Below are 9,806 nucleotides of genomic sequence, written 5' to 3'. Positions count from 1 at the left end.
TAGAAGTCAACGCCAGAAGCATAAAATACAAAATGAATAGAACAGCTTTTCCATCGTAGAAAACGAATAATTGCAACCTGTGTCAAGGTTATGGTCATATATACGTTCCAGGCAACCTTGGCTTCACTGTAGGGTGTTGCTCCACCAGATCGAAGAGGTAGGGCCATGGAAGTCTACGCCCGAAGCATAAAATACGATAAATATACAAAAGTTTTTCCATCGTATATCAGGAATAATTGCAACCAGTGTGAAAGTGATGGTCATTTCCACGTTCCGGGCAACGTAGGCTTCACTCTAGGGCGTTGTTCCACCAGATCGAACGCTTAGGGCCTAAGAAGGCACCGCCAGAAGCATAAAATACAATATAAATATAACAGTTTTTCCATCGTATAAAACGAATAATAGCAATCAGTGTGAAAGTTATGGTCATTTCTAATTTCCGGGCAACCTAGGCTTCACCCTAGGGCGTTGCTCCAACATATTGAATAGTTAGGGCCTTAGAAGTCAACGCCCGACGCATAAAATGCAATAAAAATGCAACAGTTTTTCCATCGTATAAAAGGATTAATTGCAACCAGTTTGAAAGTGATGGCCATTTCTACGTTCCGGGCAACCTAGGCTTCACCCTAGGGCGTTGTTCCGCCAGATGGAATAGTGAGGGCATAAGAAGTCAACGCCAGAAGCATAAAATACGGTTTAAATACAACAGCTTTTCCATCGTATAGAACGAATAATAGCAACCAGTGTGAAAGTTATGGACATTTCTACGTTCCGGGCAACCTAGGCTTCACTCTACTGCGTTGTTCCACCAGATCGAATAGTTAGGGCCTTAGAAGTCATTGCCCGAAGTATAAAATGCAATAAAAATACAACAGTTTTTCCACCATATAACAGGAATAATTGCAACCAGTTTGAAAGTGATGGTCATTTCTACGTTCCGGGCAACCTAGGCTTCACTCTAGGGCGTTGCTCCACCAGATCGAATAGTTAGAGCCTTAGAAGTCAACGACAGAAGCATAAAATACAATATAAATAAAACAGTTTTTCCATTGTATAAAACGAATAATTGCAACCAATTTGAAAGTGATGGCCAATTCTACGTTCCGGGCAACCTAGGCTTCACTCTATTGCGTTGTTCCACCAGATCGAATAGTTAGGGGCTAAGAAGTCAACGTCAGAAGCATTAAATACAATATAAATATAACAGTTTTTCCATCGTATAAAACGAATAATAGCAGCCAGTGTGAAAGTTATGGTCATTTCTACGTTCCGGGCAACGTAGGCTTCACTCTAGGGCGTTGCTCCACCAGATTAAATAGTTAGGGCCTTAGAAGCCAACGCCCGAAGCATTAAATACAAAATAAATAGAACAGTTTTTCCATTGTATAAAACGAATAATTGCTACCAGTGTAAAGTTATTGTCATTTCTACGTTCCGGGCAACCTGGGCTTCACTCTAGGGCGTTGCTCCAACAGATCGAATAGTTAATGCCCTAGAAGTCAACGCCAGAAGCATAAAATACTATATAAACACAACAGTTTTTCCATCGTATAAAACGAATAATTGCTACCAGTTTGAAAGTGATTGTCATTTCTACGTTCCGGTCAACCTAGGCTTCACCATAGGGCGTTATTCCACCAGATCGAATGGTTAGGGCCTAAGATGTGAACGCCAGAAGCATAAAATACAATATAAATACAACAGTTTTTCCATCATACAAAACGAATAATTGCAACCAGTATGAAAGCTATGGTCATTTCTACTTTACGGGCAACCTAGGCTACACCCTAGGGCGTTGCTCTTACAGATTGAATAGTTAGGGCCTTAGAGGTTAATGCCCGAAGCATAAAATGCAATAAAATTACAACAGTTTTTCCATCATATAACAGCAATATTTGCAACCGGTTTGAAAGTGATGGTAATTGCTACGTTCCGGGCAACTTAGGCTTCACTCTAGGGCGTTGCTCCACCAGATCGAATAGTTAGTGCCTTAGAAGTCAACGCCAGAAGCATAAAATACAAAATGAATAGAACAGCTTTTCCATCGTAGGAAACGAATAATTGCAACCTGTGTCAAGGTTATGGTCATATATACGTTCCAGGCAACCTTGGCTTCACTGTAGGGTGTTGCTCCACCAGATCGAAGAGGTAGGGCCATGGAAGTCTACGCCCGAAGCATAAAATACGATAAATATACAAAAGTTTTTCCATCGTATATCAGGAATAATTGCAACCAGTGTGAAAGTGATGGTCATTTCCACGTTCCGGGCAACGTAGGCTTCACTCTAGGGCGTTGTTCCACCAGATCGAACGCTTAGGGCCTAAGAAGGCACCGCCAGAAGCATAAAATACAATATAAATATAACAGTTTTTCCATCGTATAAAACGAATAATAGCAATCAGTGTGAAAGTTATGGTCATTTCTAATTTCCGGGCAACCTAGGCTTCACCCTAGGGCGTTGCTCCAACATATTGAATAGTTAGGGCCTTAGAAGTCAACGCCCGACGCATAAAATGCAATAAAAATGCAACAGTTTTTCCATCGTATAAAAGGATTAATTGCAACCAGTTTGAAAGTGATGGCCATTTCTACGTTCCGGGCAACCTAGGCTTCACCCTAGGGCGTTGTTCCGCCAGATGGAATAGTGAGGGCATAAGAAGTCAACGCCAGAAGCATAAAATACGGTTTAAATACAACAGCTTTTCCATCGTATAGAACGAATAATAGCAACCAGTGTGAAAGTTATGGACATTTCTACGTTCCGGGCAACCTAGGCTTCACTCTACTGCGTTGTTCCACCAGATCGAATAGTTAGGGCCTTAGAAGTCATTGCCCGAAGTATAAAATGCAATAAAAATACAACAGTTTTTCCACCATATAACAGGAATAATTGCAACCAGTTTGAAAGTGATGGTCATTTCTACGTTCCGGGCAACCTAGGCTTCACTCTAGGGCGTTGCTCCACCAGATCGAATAGTTAGAGCCTTAGAAGTCAACGACAGAAGCATAAAATACAATATAAATAAAACAGTTTTTCCATTGTATAAAACGAATAATTGCAACCAATTTGAAAGTGATGGCCAATTCTACGTTCCGGGCAACCTAGGCTTCACTCTATTGCGTTGTTCCACCAGATCGAATAGTTAGGGGCTAAGAAGTCAACGTCAGAAGCATTAAATACAATATAAATATAACAGTTTTTCCATCGTATAAAACGAATAATAGCAGCCAGTGTGAAAGTTATGGTCATTTCTACGTTCCGGGCAACGTAGGCTTCACTCTATTGCGTTGTTCCACCAGATCGAATAGTTAGGGGCTAAGAAGTCAACGTCAGAAGCATTAAATACAATATAAATATAACAGTTTTTCCATCGTATAAAACGAATAATAGCAGCCAGTGTGAAAGTTATGGTCATTTCTACGTTCCGGGCAACGTAGGCTTCACTCTAGGGCGTTGCTCCACCAGATTAAATAGTTAGGGCCTTAGAAGCCAACGCCCGAAGCATTAAATACAAAATAAATAGAACAGTTTTTCCATTGTATAAAACGAATAATTGCTACCAGTGTAAAGTTATTGTCATTTCTACGTTCCGGGCAACCTGGGCTTCACTCTAGGGCGTTGCTCCAACAGATCGAATAGTTAATGCCCTAGAAGTCAACGCCAGAAGCATAAAATACTATATAAACACAACAGTTTTTCCATCGTATAAAACGAATAATTGCTACCAGTTTGAAAGTGATTGTCATTTCTACGTTCCGGTCAACCTAGGCTTCACCATAGGGCGTTATTCCACCAGATCGAATGGTTAGGGCCTAAGATGTGAACGCCAGAAGCATAAAATACAATATAAATACAACAGTTTTTCCATCATACAAAACGAATAATTGCAACCAGTATGAAAGCTATGGTCATTTCTACTTTACGGGCAACCTAGGCTACACCCTAGGGCGTTGCTCTTACAGATTGAATAGTTAGGGCCTTAGAGGTTAATGCCCGAAGCATAAAATGCAATAAAATTACAACAGTTTTTCCATCATATAACAGCAATATTTGCAACCGGTTTGAAAGTGATGGTAATTGCTACGTTCCGGGCAACTTAGGCTTCACTCTAGGGCGTTGCTCCACCAGATCGAATAGTTAGTGCCTTAGAAGTCAACGCCAGAAGCATAAAATACAAAATGAATAGAACAGCTTTTCCATCGTAGAAAACGAATAATTGCAACCTGTGTCAAGGTTATGGTCATATATACGTTCCAGGCAACCTTGGCTTCACTGTAGGGTGTTGCTCCACCAGATCGAAGAGGTAGGGCCATGGAAGTCTACGCCCGAAGCATAAAATACGATAAATATACAAAAGTTTTTCCATCGTATATCAGGAATAATTGCAACCAGTGTGAAAGTGATGGTCATTTCCACGTTCCGGGCAACGTAGGCTTCACTCTAGGGCGTTGTTCCACCAGATCGAACGCTTAGGGCCTAAGAAGGCACCGCCAGAAGCATAAAATACAATATAAATATAACAGTTTTTCCATCGTATAAAACGAATAATAGCAATCAGTGTGAAAGTTATGGTCATTTCTAATTTCCGGGCAACCTAGGCTTCACCCTAGGGCGTTGCTCCAACATATTGAATAGTTAGGGCCTTAGAAGTCAACGCCCGACGCATAAAATGCAATAAAAATGCAACAGTTTTTCCATCGTATAAAAGGATTAATTGCAACCAGTTTGAAAGTGATGGCCATTTCTACGTTCCGGGCAACCTAGGCTTCACCCTAGGGCGTTGTTCCGCCAGATGGAATAGTGAGGGCATAAGAAGTCAACGCCAGAAGCATAAAATACGGTTTAAATACAACAGCTTTTCCATCGTATAGAACGAATAATAGCAACCAGTGTGAAAGTTATGGACATTTCTACGTTCCGGGCAACCTAGGCTTCACTCTACTGCGTTGTTCCACCAGATCGAATAGTTAGGGCCTTAGAAGTCATTGCCCGAAGTATAAAATGCAATAAAAATACAACAGTTTTTCCACCATATAACAGGAATAATTGCAACCAGTTTGAAAGTGATGGTCATTTCTACGTTCCGGGCAACCTAGGCTTCACTCTAGGGCGTTGCTCCACCAGATCGAATAGTTAGAGCCTTAGAAGTCAACGACAGAAGCATAAAATACAATATAAATAAAACAGTTTTTCCATTGTATAAAACGAATAATTGCAACCAATTTGAAAGTGATGGCCAATTCTACGTTCCGGGCAACCTAGGCTTCACTCTATTGCGTTGTTCCACCAGATCGAATAGTTAGGGGCTAAGAAGTCAACGTCAGAAGCATTAAATACAATATAAATATAACAGTTTTTCCATCGTATAAAACGAATAATAGCAGCCAGTGTGAAAGTTATGGTCATTTCTACGTTCCGGGCAACGTAGGCTTCACTCTAGGGCGTTGCTCCACCAGATTAAATAGTTAGGGCCTTAGAAGCCAACGCCCGAAGCATTAAATACAAAATAAATAGAACAGTTTTTCCATTGTATAAAACGAATAATTGCTACCAGTGTAAAGTTATTGTCATTTCTACGTTCCGGGCAACCTGGGCTTCACTCTAGGGCGTTGCTCCAACAGATCGAATAGTTAATGCCCTAGAAGTCAACGCCAGAAGCATAAAATACTATATAAACACAACAGTTTTTCCATCGTATAAAACGAATAATTGCTACCAGTTTGAAAGTGATTGTCATTTCTACGTTCCGGTCAACCTAGGCTTCACCATAGGGCGTTATTCCACCAGATCGAATGGTTAGGGCCTAAGATGTGAACGCCAGAAGCATAAAATACAATATAAATACAACAGTTTTTCCATCATACAAAACGAATAATTGCAACCAGTATGAAAGCTATGGTCATTTCTACTTTACGGGCAACCTAGGCTACACCCTAGGGCGTTGCTCTTACAGATTGAATAGTTAGGGCCTTAGAGGTTAATGCCCGAAGCATAAAATGCAATAAAATTACAACAGTTTTTCCATCATATAACAGCAATATTTGCAACCGGTTTGAAAGTGATGGTAATTGCTACGTTCCGGGCAACTTAGGCTTCACTCTAGGGCGTTGCTCCACCAGATCGAATAGTTAGTGCCTTAGAAGTCAACGCCAGAAGCATAAAATACAAAATGAATAGAACAGCTTTTCCATCGTAGAAAACGAATAATTGCAACCTGTGTCAAGGTTATGGTCATATATACGTTCCGGGCAACCTTGGCTTCACTGTAGGGTGTTGCTCCACCAGATCGAAGAGGTAGGGCCATGGAAGTCTACGCCCGAAGCATAAAATACGATAAATATACAAAAGTTTTTCCATCGTATATCAGGAATAATTGCAACCAGTGTGAAAGTGATGGTCATTTCCACGTTCCGGGCAACGTAGGCTTCACTCTAGGGCGTTGTTCCACCAGATCGAACGCTTAGGGCCTAAGAAGGCACCGCCAGAAGCATAAAATACAATATAAATATAACAGTTTTTCCATCGTATAAAACGAATAATAGCAATCAGTGTGAAAGTTATGGTCATTTCTAATTTCCGGGCAACCTAGGCTTCACCCTAGGGCGTTGCTCCAACATATTGAATAGTTAGGGCCTTAGAAGTCAACGCCCGACGCATAAAATGCAATAAAAATGCAACAGTTTTTCCATCGTATAAAAGGATTAATTGCAACCAGTTTGAAAGTGATGGCCATTTCTACGTTCCGGGCAACCTAGGCTTCACCCTAGGGCGTTGTTCCGCCAGATGGAATAGTGAGGGCATAAGAAGTCAACGCCAGAAGCATAAAATACGGTTTAAATACAACAGCTTTTCCATCGTATAGAACGAATAATAGCAACCAGTGTGAAAGTTATGGACATTTCTACGTTCCGGGCAACCTAGGCTTCACTCTACTGCGTTGTTCCACCAGATCGAATAGTTAGGGCCTTAGAAGTCATTGCCCGAAGTATAAAATGCAATAAAAATACAACAGTTTTTCCACCATATAACAGGAATAATTGCAACCAGTTTGAAAGTGATGGTCATTTCTACGTTCCGGGCAACCTAGGCTTCACTCTAGGGCGTTGCTCCACCAGATCGAATAGTTAGAGCCTTAGAAGTCAACGACAGAAGCATAAAATACAATATAAATAAAACAGTTTTTCCATTGTATAAAACGAATAATTGCAACCAATTTGAAAGTGATGGCCAATTCTACGTTCCGGGCAACCTAGGCTTCACTCTATTGCGTTGTTCCACCAGATCGAATAGTTAGGGGCTAAGAAGTCAACGTCAGAAGCATTAAATACAATATAAATATAACAGTTTTTCCATCGTATAAAACGAATAATAGCAGCCAGTGTGAAAGTTATGGTCATTTCTACGTTCCGGGCAACGTAGGCTTCACTCTAGGGCGTTGCTCCACCAGATTAAATAGTTAGGGCCTTAGAAGCCAACGCCCGAAGCATTAAATACAAAATAAATAGAACAGTTTTTCCATTGTATAAAACGAATAATTGCTACCAGTGTAAAGTTATTGTCATTTCTACGTTCCGGGCAACCTGGGCTTCACTCTAGGGCGTTGCTCCAACAGATCGAATAGTTAGTGCCCTAGAAGTCAACGCCAGAAGCATAAAATACTATATAAACACAACAGTTTTTCCATCGTATAAAACGAATAATTGCTACCAGTTTGAAAGTGATTGTCATTTCTACGTTCCGGTCAACCTAGGCTTCACCATAGGGCGTTATTCCACCAGATCGAATGGTTAGGGCCTAAGATGTGAACGCCAGAAGCATAAAATACAATATAAATACAACAGTTTTTCCATCATACAAAACGAATAATTGCAACCAGTATGAAAGCTATGGTCATTTCTACTTTACGGGCAACCTAGGCTACACCCTAGGGCGTTGCTCTTACAGATTGAATAGTTAGGGCCTTAGAGGTTAATGCCCGAAGCATAAAATGCAATAAAATTACAACAGTTTTTCCATCATATAACAGCAATATTTGCAACCGGTTTGAAAGTGATGGTAATTGCTACGTTCCGGGCAACTTAGGCTTCACTCTAGGGCGTTGCTCCACCAGATCGAATAGTTAGTGCCTTAGAAGTCAACGCCAGAAGCATAAAATACAAAATGAATAGAACAGCTTTTCCATCGTAGAAAACGAATAATTGCAACCTGTGTCAAGGTTATGGTCATATATACGTTCCGGGCAACCTTGGCTTCACTGTAGGGTGTTGCTCCACCAGATCGAAGAGGTAGGGCCATGGAAGTCTACGCCCGAAGCATAAAATACGATAAATATACAAAAGTTTTTCCATCGTATATCAGGAATAATTGCAACCAGTGTGAAAGTGATGGTCATTTCCACGTTCCGGGCAACGTTGGCTTCACTCTAGGGCGTTGTTCCACCAGATCGAACGCTTAGGGCCTAAGAAGGCACCGCCAGAAGCATAAAATACAATATAAATATAACAGTTTTTCCATCGTATAAAACGAATAATAGCAATCAGTGTGAAAGTTATGGTCATTTCTAATTTCCGGGCAACCTAGGCTTCACCCTAGGGCGTTGCTCCAACATATTGAATAGTTAGGGCCTTAGAAGTCAACGCCCGACGCATAAAATGCAATAAAAATGCAACAGTTTTTCCATCGTATAAAAGGATTAATTGCAACCAGTTTGAAAGTGATGGCCATTTCTACGTTCCGGGCAACCTAGGCTTCACCCTAGGGCGTTGTTCCGCCAGATGGAATAGTGAGGGCATAAGAAGTCAACGCCAGAAGCATAAAATACGGTTTAAATACAACAGCTTTTCCATCGTATAGAACGAATAATAGCAACCAGTGTGAAAGTTATGGACATTTCTACGTTCCGGGCAACCTAGGCTTCACTCTACGGCGTTGTTCCACCAGATCGAATAGTTAGGGCCTTAGAAGTCATTGCCAGAAGCATAAAATACAATATAAGTACAACAGTTTTTCCATCATATAAAACGAATAATTGCAACCAGTATGAAAGTTATGGTCATTTCAACGTGCCGGGCAACCCAGGCATCACTCTATGGCGTTCTTTCACCACATCGAATAGCTACGGCCTCAGAAGTCAACGCCTGAAGCATAAAATACAATATAAACACAACAGTTTCTCCATCCTACAACAGGAATAATTGCAACCAGTTTGAAAGTGCTGGTCATTTCTACGTGCCGGGCAACCCAGGCTTCACTCTATGGCGTTCTTCCACCACATCGAATAGCTACAGCCTCAGAAGTCAACGCCTGAAGCATAAAATACAATAAAAATACAACAGTCTTTCCATCCTATAACAGGAATAATTGCAACCAGTTTGAAACTGATGGTCATTTCTACGTTCCGGGCAACCTAGGCTTCACTCTAGGGCGTTGCTCCAACAGATTGAATAGTTAGGGCCTTAGAAGTCAACGCCCGATGCATAAAATACAAAATAAATAGAACAGTTTTCCAATCGTGTAAAACGAATAATTGCTACCGGTGTGAAAGTTATGGTCATTTCTACGTTCCGGTCAACCTAGGCTTCACCATAGGGCGTTGTTCCACCAGATCGAATGGTTAGGGCCTAAGAAGTGAACGCCAGAAGCATAAAATACAATATAAATACAACAGTTTTTCCATCATATAAAACGAATAATTGCAACCAGTATGAAAGCTATGGTCATTTCTACTTTACGGGCAACATAGGCTACACCCAAGGGCGTTGCTCCTACAGACTGAATAGTTAGGGCCTTAGAAGTCAATGCCCG

Source organism: Calliopsis andreniformis, unplaced genomic scaffold (genome assembly GCF_051401765.1).
Source record: "Calliopsis andreniformis isolate RMS-2024a unplaced genomic scaffold, iyCalAndr_principal scaffold0025, whole genome shotgun sequence".
Classification (NCBI taxonomy): domain Eukaryota; kingdom Metazoa; phylum Arthropoda; class Insecta; order Hymenoptera; family Andrenidae; genus Calliopsis; species Calliopsis andreniformis.
This window is presented reverse-complemented; position numbering follows the sequence as displayed.